At 39.6% G+C, this 12027-nt stretch overlaps 1 protein-coding gene and 1 long non-coding RNA gene across 10 annotated transcripts in view; one reads left to right on the forward strand and one right to left on the reverse strand.

Annotated features, from left to right (window-relative positions):
* The window catches only part of LOC127382099 (uncharacterized), a 426409-nt gene that overhangs the window by 96656 nt on the left and 317726 nt on the right, over window positions 1-12027 (forward strand). The window lies entirely within an intron of this gene.
* ETAA1 (ETAA1 activator of ATR kinase) overlaps window positions 1-12027 on the reverse strand; it is a 36052-nt gene that overhangs the window by 11510 nt on the left and 12515 nt on the right. For 2 of the 7 annotated variants that reach the window (XR_007888871.1, XM_051613237.1), the window contains exon 9: window positions 9309-10123. The exons of 2 other annotated variants lie outside the window; for them this stretch is intronic. The gene's annotated coding sequence lies outside the window, so the exon portion shown is untranslated. Of the gene's footprint in view, window positions 1-9308; window positions 10124-11503; window positions 11657-12027 lie in introns of those variants that run through there. 3 more of the 7 variants (XR_007888868.1, XM_051613238.1, XR_007888872.1) reach the window with 2 other exon arrangements.

The following is a 12027-nucleotide window of genomic DNA, read 5'->3' on the forward strand; positions in this document are numbered from 1 at the left end:
CATGGAGAGCTGGAGAACAAGCTGTGCTTACCAGAGGCCCGCAGTGACTTCCTCACAGCAGCTTCAGAAAAAGAAGACAAATGGAGCAAAATGGGAGTGGAACAGTAAAAGAGAGCAACAAAAATGCAGATTGAGGAAAGCTGTGTATGAAGAACAGAATGAAGCAGGAGCTAACTCACTTATCTCAATTTAGCTGGAAATCCCAAATCAAAGTGTGATTTTGTTCTGAAGCAGGCTGAGCATAAGAAGCTTGAAATTCTCTATGAACCAAAACCAGAAAAAGAAACCTAAGAACAAACTGAAAATGGGATGCAGGGAATGCTGAAACATTTTAGTCATGTTTCAGCATAATTTTTTATTCATTAACTTTAGAAATCTAGTGCGTCTTCATTGTAACACTTTTCAACAAAAACAGCAGCAATAACCACGACTTTCCATTCTGAAAACATCAAAGCAGAAGCTTCCAAGGTTATAAAAATGCTTAATTTTTGTTTGCCTCCCTGAACAAGAGGTTAGTGGAGGAAGTTTTTCAGAACAGCTTTATTTTGTTAGGCATGGGGTTTGTTCCCTTTCAAAGCCACTTTGAACATTTCCAGTTGCACATTTCCTAGGATGTGACTCATCATGTGACAGGAGATGTCTTCCCAGCCCCACCAGTCCTGCTAGACTGTCTTGTAAGACCTGCCCTAGATGGTGCTCCTGCCCTGGCAGGGAGGTTGGACTCGATCTCCAGAGGTCCCTTCCAACCCCTACCATTCTGTGTGGGTCTCTCAGTAGAGGAACAGGCACTTTGGGACACAGCCTGACCTGTTTGAAACGTCTGCTTTAGGATGACATAAATTAGGCCCTGAAATTGTCGGGTTTTTTTCCCCTCATCAGCAGAAAGATAGTCTAGGGTGACTAATGTCAAGAATCAAATTAATCCCAAATATTCTTGTCCATGGGGCTAGCTGCTGTAGTATACTGTGGCAAAGCAGTTCACATCTCGACACCATATTCAGGCAAGTGAGAGAAGGAAGGTTTAAGTATTGGAGCAAAGCCATAGAAGAGTAATAAACTGCTCAAAAAATGGGAAAAACTTAGTTAGAAGGAAGTAGGAAAGCACCTAAATATGTACAAAAGTGAAGTGCAGGAGGAGTATGTCACATGCTTAATTATCACTTGAAATGTGAAAACACTGAGGGAGAATAAAAGTTAAGACTTCCAGGCAAACAAAATAAAGAGGGTGGGTTTTGATAAAGGGGTGAATAATTTTCTTATCAGATGATCTGTTTAGTCTGGGGAGTAGTTTTCAGGAGAAGCAGTAGCCTCAGAGTTTGAGTCATTTCATACCAGAACTTGGAAATGCTCAATAGAAAACACTTCTATCTAGGCAGGGAATGAAAAAATAGGGTCTACTGATCTTATCCAGCCCTCACTTCATTCAGCAGGAATCTTTTCCACTGACTCAAGTGGGATTTGGGTCAGACCCTTTTTAACCTCCTACGTTGATGGCTGTCTGAAAAGACTTAGGAAAAGACACAAACCTAGAGCCCAAGTATGACACCAAGAATGATTTTTTTGGGGCTGTTATAAGGAAAAATATGAGTCTCAGAAAATTACAAAGCAGGTTGCTGGCAAATCAGAGGGACTTCTTTACTGCTGGGAGCTGAGTCAAGCTCTGAAATGTCTTTCTGGAATTAAATGACATTGAACTTGGGTGTCACTAATTCCCTTAAATCCGTAAGGAAACACTTCTCCAGCAGCAGCTCTAAGGGCAGCGTCATTGCTTGGCAGGTTTTGCTTTTGCCACAGTAGGGGGATAGCTCTGCATATCCAGCTTATTTTATTTATGTACCCAGTATCTGAGAGACGTTTTGGTGTGGGTAACAAAACGTAGCTACATTTTATGTCTGATTCAAAAGCAAACAATATTAACAGAAGTGGGGTAACATTTTTGTATATGCCTGAGTGATTCCCTTTGCCTTTTTTCAACCTACCTAACGGCAAACCTCACTTCATTCTGCACTGCTCTAATTAATTTGACAGGACTGGAAACTTGCTCTTCCTGTTCATACTTATTATTCGTCTCTTCAGAATGCCCTGTAGGGACTATGAAGCACAGTAAAGCAGTATTTACCAAATCCCTCAATGCTAAATACACCTTTTAAGCTGACTCTGCATAATGCCAGCAGTGAGAAGATCTGACTAAAGGGCAGCCAAAGAAAAACAACATTTTCCAGAGCATCATCTCTTTACACATGGCTAGTGAGTCTTAGGCAAGGAAACTATGTCTTTTTGCCCCCCTTCAAATTCTACAGTAGGCTCTGGGGATCCCAACTTATTCCTGCTGTATCTGAAAGCTTTGCTGTAGCCAAAGCAAATGACAGAGTGATCATACTCAATAAGATAGGAGGTTAGTTCACAAGAGCCACTGGGTAATTTCATACAGGCGTATCTTTTAACATTTCATCATGCAAATTAGAAACATCATAACACAACATAAAACACATCTGAAAAAAACATCAGAGACAGGAACTCAGAAACATGCAAGTCGAAATAAGTGTTTTGAGAATTAGAAAGTTTTTTGAGAAAACACTGAAATTGAATGTTAGGTTTCCTTTTTAAAAAATTCTTCTTGCAGAAAGGGACCTTTTACAAACACACAAGGTGATTAAGGAATTTAAAAAGTGAACCATGCTTATTTGCACACACTAGGGAAGTAGCTCAGACATTTCATATTTTAAAAGCAGAGGATCAATGAAAGAGATTTTCAGTGGCAAGTTACCAGTTGGGTCCTCAGCTCTAATCACTAGCTCCCTTTGCAGCTTTATGCCTCTGTAAATCTCACCTTATGTGAAGCTAAAGGTTAAGTTTCCAAAGTACCCAAGAAAAGTTCTACATAGCATGGGACAGCACTGTGCAAGTGTACCCATGTCAACCCTAAAGAAATGACCTAACTCAAATACCGAAAGGGATGGAATCACAGCAGTAGGGCAGTTTTTCCAGCTTTTTGCTCTTAACCAAATGTTGCTTTGCATGGCATCCCGCCAGCGTGGGATGCCACAGCATGCAAGTCACTTTTGAGAATGGGGACTTAGAGCCAATTTTTGAAGATGTGTAAAGAAACGGATCAGTATTCAGTGAGATTTTTCAAGGCACCTGTGAAAATGGAAACTAAGCAACTGCGCATATGTGTTTTTGGAAATTAAGCACTTTAAACTTTTGAAAAATCTGAGAATTAGATTCCTGACCTGCTTCTGAAAAATTTATGTTGAGTCATTTTTCCTAGATCCTGAACCTCCTTATTGATGTCAGAGAGCAGAAAATCCCAACATGTTTTACAGACAAGCATGCACATCTACACACACAAGCTTCCTTATTCCCTTGAGTCTTTGCTTTTCTCCATTTATCCCCTTGTTGACCTATGGAAAATTTAATCATGATTCCTTCTGCAGTCACAGAGATCTTACACTGACGGTACATTGTTCACCTCCATAGAGGTATTTCGGTTTTACAGTAATGCACTTTTCTGGCCTTGATTCAAGGCCTAATGAAGACAAACAGGAGACTCGTGCCAGTTCAGCTTGGTTTTGGATCAGACCCTAAGAGAGAGAGGAATCGGACCCATTGAATTGTAGATAGAATAACAACTCCTTCAGGCATAGCTCCTCTCTGAATTGCCTTACCCACTCTAGACAGATTGAATCTGGAATAAAACCTGGGATAACTGGGAGTAGAATGGGTCCATTGACTTCAAGGATAACTACTGCATGAAAAAAAGGTGTTCTGGTATTGGCCTTTGCTGTGTTACATACAAAAGATGGTTCTTGAAACTAATTAATCCTTGAAAAGATCAGCTGACCTATCTCATTGTTAGCAATACATTTTTAATTATTCATTTTAGTCAAGCATCATTTGAACACAAGTCAATTTGCAATTTCATTAGAGTACAGAAAAGGCCTGGGGTTTATGCCTGGTAAAAAGGAAAAAAAAAATCTCTGGCAAAATTTCATAAAGGATGTTAATCCTCTAATTAATTGTATGTATCAAGCAAGAATTAATGTGTCCTGCTATTTAAGCAGAAGTCATCTTGCCAAGAAGTGCATTTTGTCATACCTTCCCCTCCAGGAAAACCTCTTTACAAGCTTTGTGGCAAAATACCCTGGCAACTAATGACTAGCTTTGAAGCAACATTCACAGACCATTTGCTTTGATGACATTTGGAGCTTTTTTCTCCCCCCCAACACTCATTCCAAAGTCTATTGTAAAAGTGTAGTGCTCTCACTGCACTGCCTTTGAAAACTAATCAATAAAGTAAGATTTGTCAGGTTGCATTTGAGGAGTATCACATCTTTTAACTCCTTTCTTGGTTGAGTTGCTGTACACATTTTTAAACTAAACCTTATGAAGAGATTTGAGTATGTTATACTTCCCATATTCACAGGCACACAAGTGTGACGCCTTTCTTTTTCTCCCTTCTATTCACTTCAAAACCTCAAAACCTATGCCAGTTGACCTTCCATAAAACTAACATTATATGGTCATCATACATAATCAAATGATGGATTGTATGTCAAAAAGTCACAAATAGCAAATATTTACCCCTGTTAAAACTGTGAGAATTATGATATTGCAAACATGGAAGAAAGTGACTTCACCCCACACTTAGGAACTCCAAAGAAAACACATCCATGTTAGTAAATACTGAAACAAATTTTGAACAGCTCACTAGCATCCATGTAAATCCTAGAGTGAGGCAATCCGTGCTCACAGCAATGGATGGAGATCAGAATATGGGCCATAGAGCTTTATCTTTACTGTAACTTTTGACTTTCCTTAATCAATGCTAAAATCTTTAGGTCTGATTTCTCATTTCAATGGTTTTGTGTAATGTGTCTCAACCATACCTCATCTAATTTAATAAGATGCAAGCTAAGGAAGTACTTAAGTTACTTATCAAGGGTTTCAGATGACACATTATTATTGTACTCAAAAGTCAATATTTGCTAATCATGTTAGTACAGGAACCGATCCAGGGCTACAATTCTTGAATTGCAAAGGCATTTAAGATTAATTAAACCTATCTCCTCCTCACTCGACACATACACAAATAGCACCCCCCCTCCACCCGTCTCCTGGAGTGGACAAGTTCGTGTCTCTGTAAGAAAAACCTGTCTAGTCCACAGCTTTATGATGAAAAACTATTAAGTTTCTCAGCTTTCTGCGTCCATCACTGGGACAGCCATTCAGAGCCTGACTTCAGGCACTGGGTAGCTTATGTTCAGCATGTTGGGATCGTGCCTTTTCTCTCTGACACCAGTATTATATCAAACCAATCAGTTATACTCTACCTGTGATCTCTGCACAAAGCTGTGGTTGAAATCTGTGGAGAGCAGCAAGCTGGGCAAAAGCAGAGCAAACCTGGACAGGGTGATGCAGATTGAGAAAGCCTGATTACTCATTTTGTTTCACTTGGGATTGCTCATCTAATAGGCCCAAGCGTTAAAGGTACTGAGGTGTTAGGGAAGCCTTATTCCACACAGCAGCAGAAGAGCAGTGAATTTACACTAATTCAGTTTTATTTTTCTTTTATCATACATAATGGGAACAGTTAAATAAATAATCTGTGTCTGTCTTTCTCTCTTTTAAAGCTGTTGATGAATTTGACATGTATAACTTTAGAAGATGTAGTGCATTTCCTAGAGTTAGGTACAGTGTGAGCAGGTGATGTGCAAGCCTCTGCACGCAGAGCTGCCAGTGCACTTTCAGGCTAGTTTTGCAACCCTTCTGCTGTGCCAGCCTGTGTCTCCCCTGAGAATACTCCCAGCTGCTCAGGGGCGATGTCTGTGTCTGTACATGCGCAAATGATAAATGATGTGGTGACTTCCTGATATGATTATATATTTATTCAGAACCTGGCTTAGAGTGAGATACGGATTTGCCTTGAAGCAGGAATCTCTCAGGGGCTGAAATGTGACTTACCTGCTACCCAGCATATATTATTGTAGCTTGTATATCCTTGTGGTTTTCCCTTACTCCTTTAAGACATTGTTATACTTGTCTGAAAAGTGTAGATGAAATGTTTATATGAAAATAATAGAGCAGAGCAGAGAATTGGAATCAGTCACATTAGGAGAGGTTCTAATCTGTGTAAAACTTGGGCAAAACACAACTGAGGATCTCTGCACTGGATTAACCCAGTTTTACATTCATAAATGGGATAGTAGTATTGGAAACCACAGGTCTGATTCACCATAGATACTTCTAAAATTGGTGTGTTGCAGAGGTTTATAAAGTGGGAGGGGTTCACTGTTATCAGGAGATTGAATTGACATTGTGCATTAAATCATACAGTGACCGCATAGCATGTAGAACATCAACATGCAAATTAAAAAAGTAACTGTTTTGAGTACTGTTTTGAGTTTGCTTACATCTCAGATCAACCCAGCATTAAGTAAAATACTCAGATGTATGTTTTACAAAATAAAAATGACACGTTCTGTTTAATATTCCCATTACTGTTGAACTATTAATTTGAATGTGCTAATAGTGGCTGACACATAAGTCTAGCATCTGAGGGCCTCCAAGCAGTAATCCACTATCCTCAGGTCATTTTTTTTGTTCATTCAATTTAAAAGATAAGACAGGTTACCCTTTAAACCACCTCCCCCCCTCCCCCAATTTTTTAATTAAACATTATTTTATGCGTGTCTTTTAACATGCTAATTGATTCATTTAGACCTGCCACACACAAGCTGAGTTGGTAATCCCTTTTATTTATTTATTTTTCTTTAAATCAATAATGATGCCATTTTTAGTATGCTTTGGAAATATTAAAAATCTCAGCTGTTTTTGTGTATCTATTTGCCTCAGTCGATTGTTAGGACAGGGAATGTCACACTTACCTTTACTGGTCTATGCAAACTCAATTTGATAATCTTAGCTCATCTCCCAGTGGAGCATGTATCTGTGTCACAAATGTCACCTTTGAAACTGGCACTAATTGGCATTCATGTTGGAAGTCTCAGTGGAATTGCCATAGACACAAGGTGAAATTTTGGCTCTGTTGATGGCAACAGGAGTTTTGTCATTGACTTTAATAGGGTCAGGGCTTCTTCCAGAAACTGCCTCTCATACAGATGTTCATACTGGGCTGGGAGTTTCAAACCCTTTGTGTTTGCTCACGACTGTATTTGTCTGCTAACCTTCATTCTTCCCCTGCCAGGATCTAGTAATCTTTTTAAAAGACAGAGTGAATATCCCAAGGTAAGACCTCCAACATCCTCTTGTGTGCTTCTGTGTGTGGACCATTAAGTGAGATTATTAGAAATATTCCTTCTGATACAAAGAGAGAATATAATGCCATATAGTACTCTTACTACAGAATGATGCATTCTTGAGTATCAGGATCCAGAGGCTGTCTTGGCCTTGACTCAATATTCTCACTGTGCTGCAGCCAAGTGAGTTCTTTTCCAGTTCATGCACAACTGCCCTTGATTTTATGAACTTCAGGTCAGACTGATACATCCTGTGTTCTGCAAATGACTCTTTTTGTGTCCAGACCATGATACAGTTTGGACAAGGTCTAGCGCTGAAGTCTTCTAAGTGGTGAGAGCTACAGAGAAATGAATGGAAAGATCCAGTTCTAGATTTGCAGCCTGTTTTCAAGTATCCACATGCCACAACATTTATGGTGGCCAAAAGTCACACGCTAGAGGAAACAGGATTATATTAAATGCTTGGGGTCACTAAACAGCCTCCCTGTCTCACTTTTCTTGTAACCTGTGCATTGTGTAGGTCCGTTCATCTCATTGAGTGTGAAAGGAAGGGTTTTCCTTTGGAAACCCTTCAGTTTCGAGCCAGCTTTGAACTCTTAATCAGTTCAAGACTTGTCTGTAGACTAGAAAACCTGAAAGTGACCACCAGCCCTCCACTGTGCCTCTGATCAGAATGGCACAAAGTCTTGTCTTTCCCCTTCCTGTAACTGTCTGTGTGCTGTCAATAGACCCAGCTGGCTGTCACTTGGCAGCCAGGGCCTTGTCCTGCCCTCTCCATAAAAAATTGATTTGGATATGTTTATATGATTCTGCTTAAGTGCGAGTTAATTACTGGAAATTCCTGGCGTCTGAGTTCGTCAGGGCTAGTCAAGCCTCATGACCCTTTCAGCACAGCAGTGAATGGCCATGCAGCGCTGCCTTTCTCTTAAGAGCACTGAAAATCTGTGTGGCTTACCCAACGTGCTTCTAGCTGCAAGGAAATTTTTCCAGACACAGCTAGAGCATATCTTAGAAAGGAATTTAAAAAGGCATCTCTCTGTTACCCAGTGGACCATTGCAAATACCCACCTTGACCAATAAAAGGTGAAGCACACCTGTGGGGCTGGGAGTGAGAAATCACAGATTTCCCACTGAGCTCAAAAGAAAGTTTGCACATTCCTGCTGTACAAGGACATTTTATGTATTGGAGGTTGATGTTCTGTGCATTCAGAGGAACAAATCCTTCCGTTGTGTAAAATGTCCCCAGCCCACAGAGGACCTGTGGCAGTTTACACCAACAGAGGTGCTGCTCAGTGTTTTTGGTTGTGGGCCTTATTTACTCATGGCTAGTTAGAGTTCCTGTGGAGCTGTTATGGCACTGTGTGGGTGTAAATCCTTTAGATGCTTTTGGAGCAGTTAGGAGATAGCATGCCTGTCTCTAAAGTAGAAACATCCTGGAGCATATGCCTGGCATTACGTTACAGTAGAATGGTGCCATAGCAATCTGCAATATAGCTTTTTTTACCTGAATAAAGATCTACAAATAATGTCCACTAAAAACTTGTCACACAGGAAAAAAATCTCTTTGTGTTTTGGTGTAGCTGATTTCATTCAGGTCTGCATCTTTAAGCAGTTATGTCCTGGAATAAACTTAGCTCCACATCTACCCAAGAGTGTTGTGCTGACTTACCTACTTTTTCTTCTAGAAATTGTTTAGTCAGGGAATGGTGTCGGCCACTCTTTATTGAAAGAAGCTTGTTAAACAGCTGAAGAGCAGCCCTATGTAGGCAAGACCTAAAGTACCATCACAGAGCAACTTTCTTACTCTTTGCACTAAAATAAGATCAGTGTAAATAAGAATTTAGTTGTATTGCTAGACTGTTAAACATAGCTAGTTTCTGTGTATTCACAGGGGTAATTCACATCTCCTTGTGCTGGGATGCAGCTGTGCTGCATTGTGTGGCACATACAGATAGCTACTTCAGAACACCTCCCTCTCCCCTCAACACTGTCAGTGGTGCCAGCAAAAAAAAAGGGTAACAGTGAACAAGGAAACCATTACTGGCCTTTGAAAACTTCCTTCAGATCAGCATGCAGAAAGCTGGCAGTGAGAAGGAGGGAGGAAAAGCTTGGAGCCCTCATCTGTTGTCCACTCCTCAGGGGATGCTCGTTCTGCAAAGCGCAGCATGACATTCCAGTGTATTTTCTGGATGTGGTATGTGACCTGCAAGGGATACAAAACTGTCCTGCAGAAAGATGTATTTCTACATCTAACAGGGGAAAAAGTAGGTCCCCGTGAAAAAATATTTCCCTAGCAGTATTTAGCTTTAAAGATATTAAATTACAGTACAACTTCCCAAGAGTGTTCTTGCAAGTCATTTATACCATAACACATAAAATTACAGTAAGCCTCCATTAGTACTGTGGCTACTTTTGTAAACAGTTTTGAGGAATGTGCTCCATCAGTGGAAATATTTTGATTTAAGTTCATATTGAGGAGCATTTTAAAAGTTACACTCTAAATTACACTTTAAAATAAGTCCCATGGTACATCCCTGCAATATATATGGTATGCTGACTCCATGTAATTAAATTCTTGTCTAAAGTTGTCATTAAGTTGCAGTAAATATGGAAGCTAGCTTCATTTTAAAATAGATTTACTTCTTGATTTTAGCTGATAAATATTCTTGTATAAAAACTAATTAAAATATTAATACTTATATTTAATACGGCAGGACGGGTGGTTTCAGCCTTTACAGGCAAGCAGACTGGCCTTGCTTCCATCAGCAGCGAGGTAGCTGAGCAACAACAACGTGGAGAAAAGCACTGAGTCCCACACAAGGCTTGCTAAGGAATGAAAGTCTCTCTCCTATCTTTACTCATTCCTAGGTCAGAAATAACATCAAATTACTTACTAATTTGTGGACCACAAGACTTTTGCTGTGAATAACAAAAAATTAGTCAGGTTTGGAGGGTGAAAGTGATCTTTTCTTGTATGTGCTCAAGCCATCATGGGTACACACTACTATAAAATGAAAAGGATGAGGAAATTCCACTGAGTAGACTGGAAAGAGGAGGGTCAGCTCTTTAGTCTAAAAAATAATGGTATTTTTCAGAATTTTGATGAAACTGAATGGGATGATGAAGGAGAAAGTCTTAAAAAAATCCCTTGTGTCTGCAGAAGAGCTCAGGTGTGCATTCATTCTTATTAGTCCCTAGAGAACCCACGCTGGATTCTTATGCTGTGGATCTTAACCAGAAGAGCTTCAATTGGAACTTGCATCATGTAGAAACTCCATTAGTTAGTCTGTAGGAAATCAGGCTTGATTACTTTCAGTGCTCACAAAACTACTTGTGTTTTTTCTGGAACACGGACAGGCAAGTTGCTGAGATGACAAATATATCCGACATGTCTTCCAAGAATCTCTCTTGCCCTTTCATGAATGTTTGAATCTCTCCATTTCCCAAATATATGCTTGCTTGACATTTTTATAACTAGCAGGTGTTTTATGTAGTTTCATTGGTGCCTCAAACTTTCTCAAGAAAATGAAAAAGGGTCTGTCTTTATCTGGTTTACATTGATTGACATTATCTTAAACCATCTTCAAATTTCTTTCCATTCACCTTTGTAACTCTTTCTACAGGCTGTCCTCCAACTTTTCTTCCTATGTTTATGGTTATCTAGTAGAAAACTGTCACTTCGTCAAACTCTTTTTAATGTGTTACATTGTCAAGGTTTGACACACTAATGCAGTGTATTCAAACTTTTTTGATCTTTAGAAAAATTTTCATGGGTGATGTGGAGCCTTTCAGAAATTTCACTTAGATTGCTGTATAGCATATATAAGCTTGATGTTCTCGCTCACCCCGCACTCCTCCTTTAGAGGCAGTCCAAGTATTCCCCTCTGCATCCACAGATTACAGGTTCTACAGCTTGATCACATCAAGCTTGGGATCCTTAAATGTCAGAAGTGGATGACTTATGCCTTAGAAAATATCTGAGTTAAAGATCTAACTAAAAGTAAATGTAAATTTAAAACTTAGTAGATAGCTCTGATCATAGAATCCTAGGGGTTGGAAGGCACCTCAAAAGATCATCTAGTCCAACCCCCCTGCCAGGGCAGGGTCACCTAGAGTACATCACACAGGAATGCGTCCAGGCGGGTTTTGAATGTCTCCAGTGAAGGAGACTCCACAACCTCTCTGGGCAGCCTGTTCCAGTGCTCTGTCACTCTCACAGTAAAAAAAATATTTCTGATATTCACCTTAAACCTCCTATGCTCCAATTTGCATCCATAAATAGGACATGATTCCTAGTTTGATCTGCAGAGCATGCTTAATGACCACATCAGACAGTGAAGAATTATGGTTACCAAGGGATGGAGAGGAATAAGGCCTTGAAGGGCTTCTAAGAAAGCCTGTATGAGATTTGGACATAAAGAAATGTAAATTTTTCTTGTTTCTTCTCATATTTTATACTGTAAATTGAGGTCTTTGCTGTTTTGATTGCCACTTCTGATGAGTAGCTTACACTGAAATTACACAAGTCAGCAAGAGATATGGAAAACATAGTCATGCTATAAAATTCAGTTCCATGTATTAATCACTAACACCTGTTGAGGTTCAATAACAAAGTAGTTATTAGGGTTAATGTCAGCTTCATTTACAGCATTAGTTTACAAAAACATCTAGCCTTATCCAGGTACTGTGTAGTCTTTGAGAAGCAACCAGGAAGAAAAGAATTAAATCTGTGATATTTCTAAGCATAAACTTAAGATTTTTGCTGTAG

This window comes from Apus apus, chromosome 3 (genome assembly GCF_020740795.1).
Source record: "Apus apus isolate bApuApu2 chromosome 3, bApuApu2.pri.cur, whole genome shotgun sequence".
In the NCBI taxonomy this organism is placed as follows: domain Eukaryota; kingdom Metazoa; phylum Chordata; class Aves; order Apodiformes; family Apodidae; genus Apus; species Apus apus.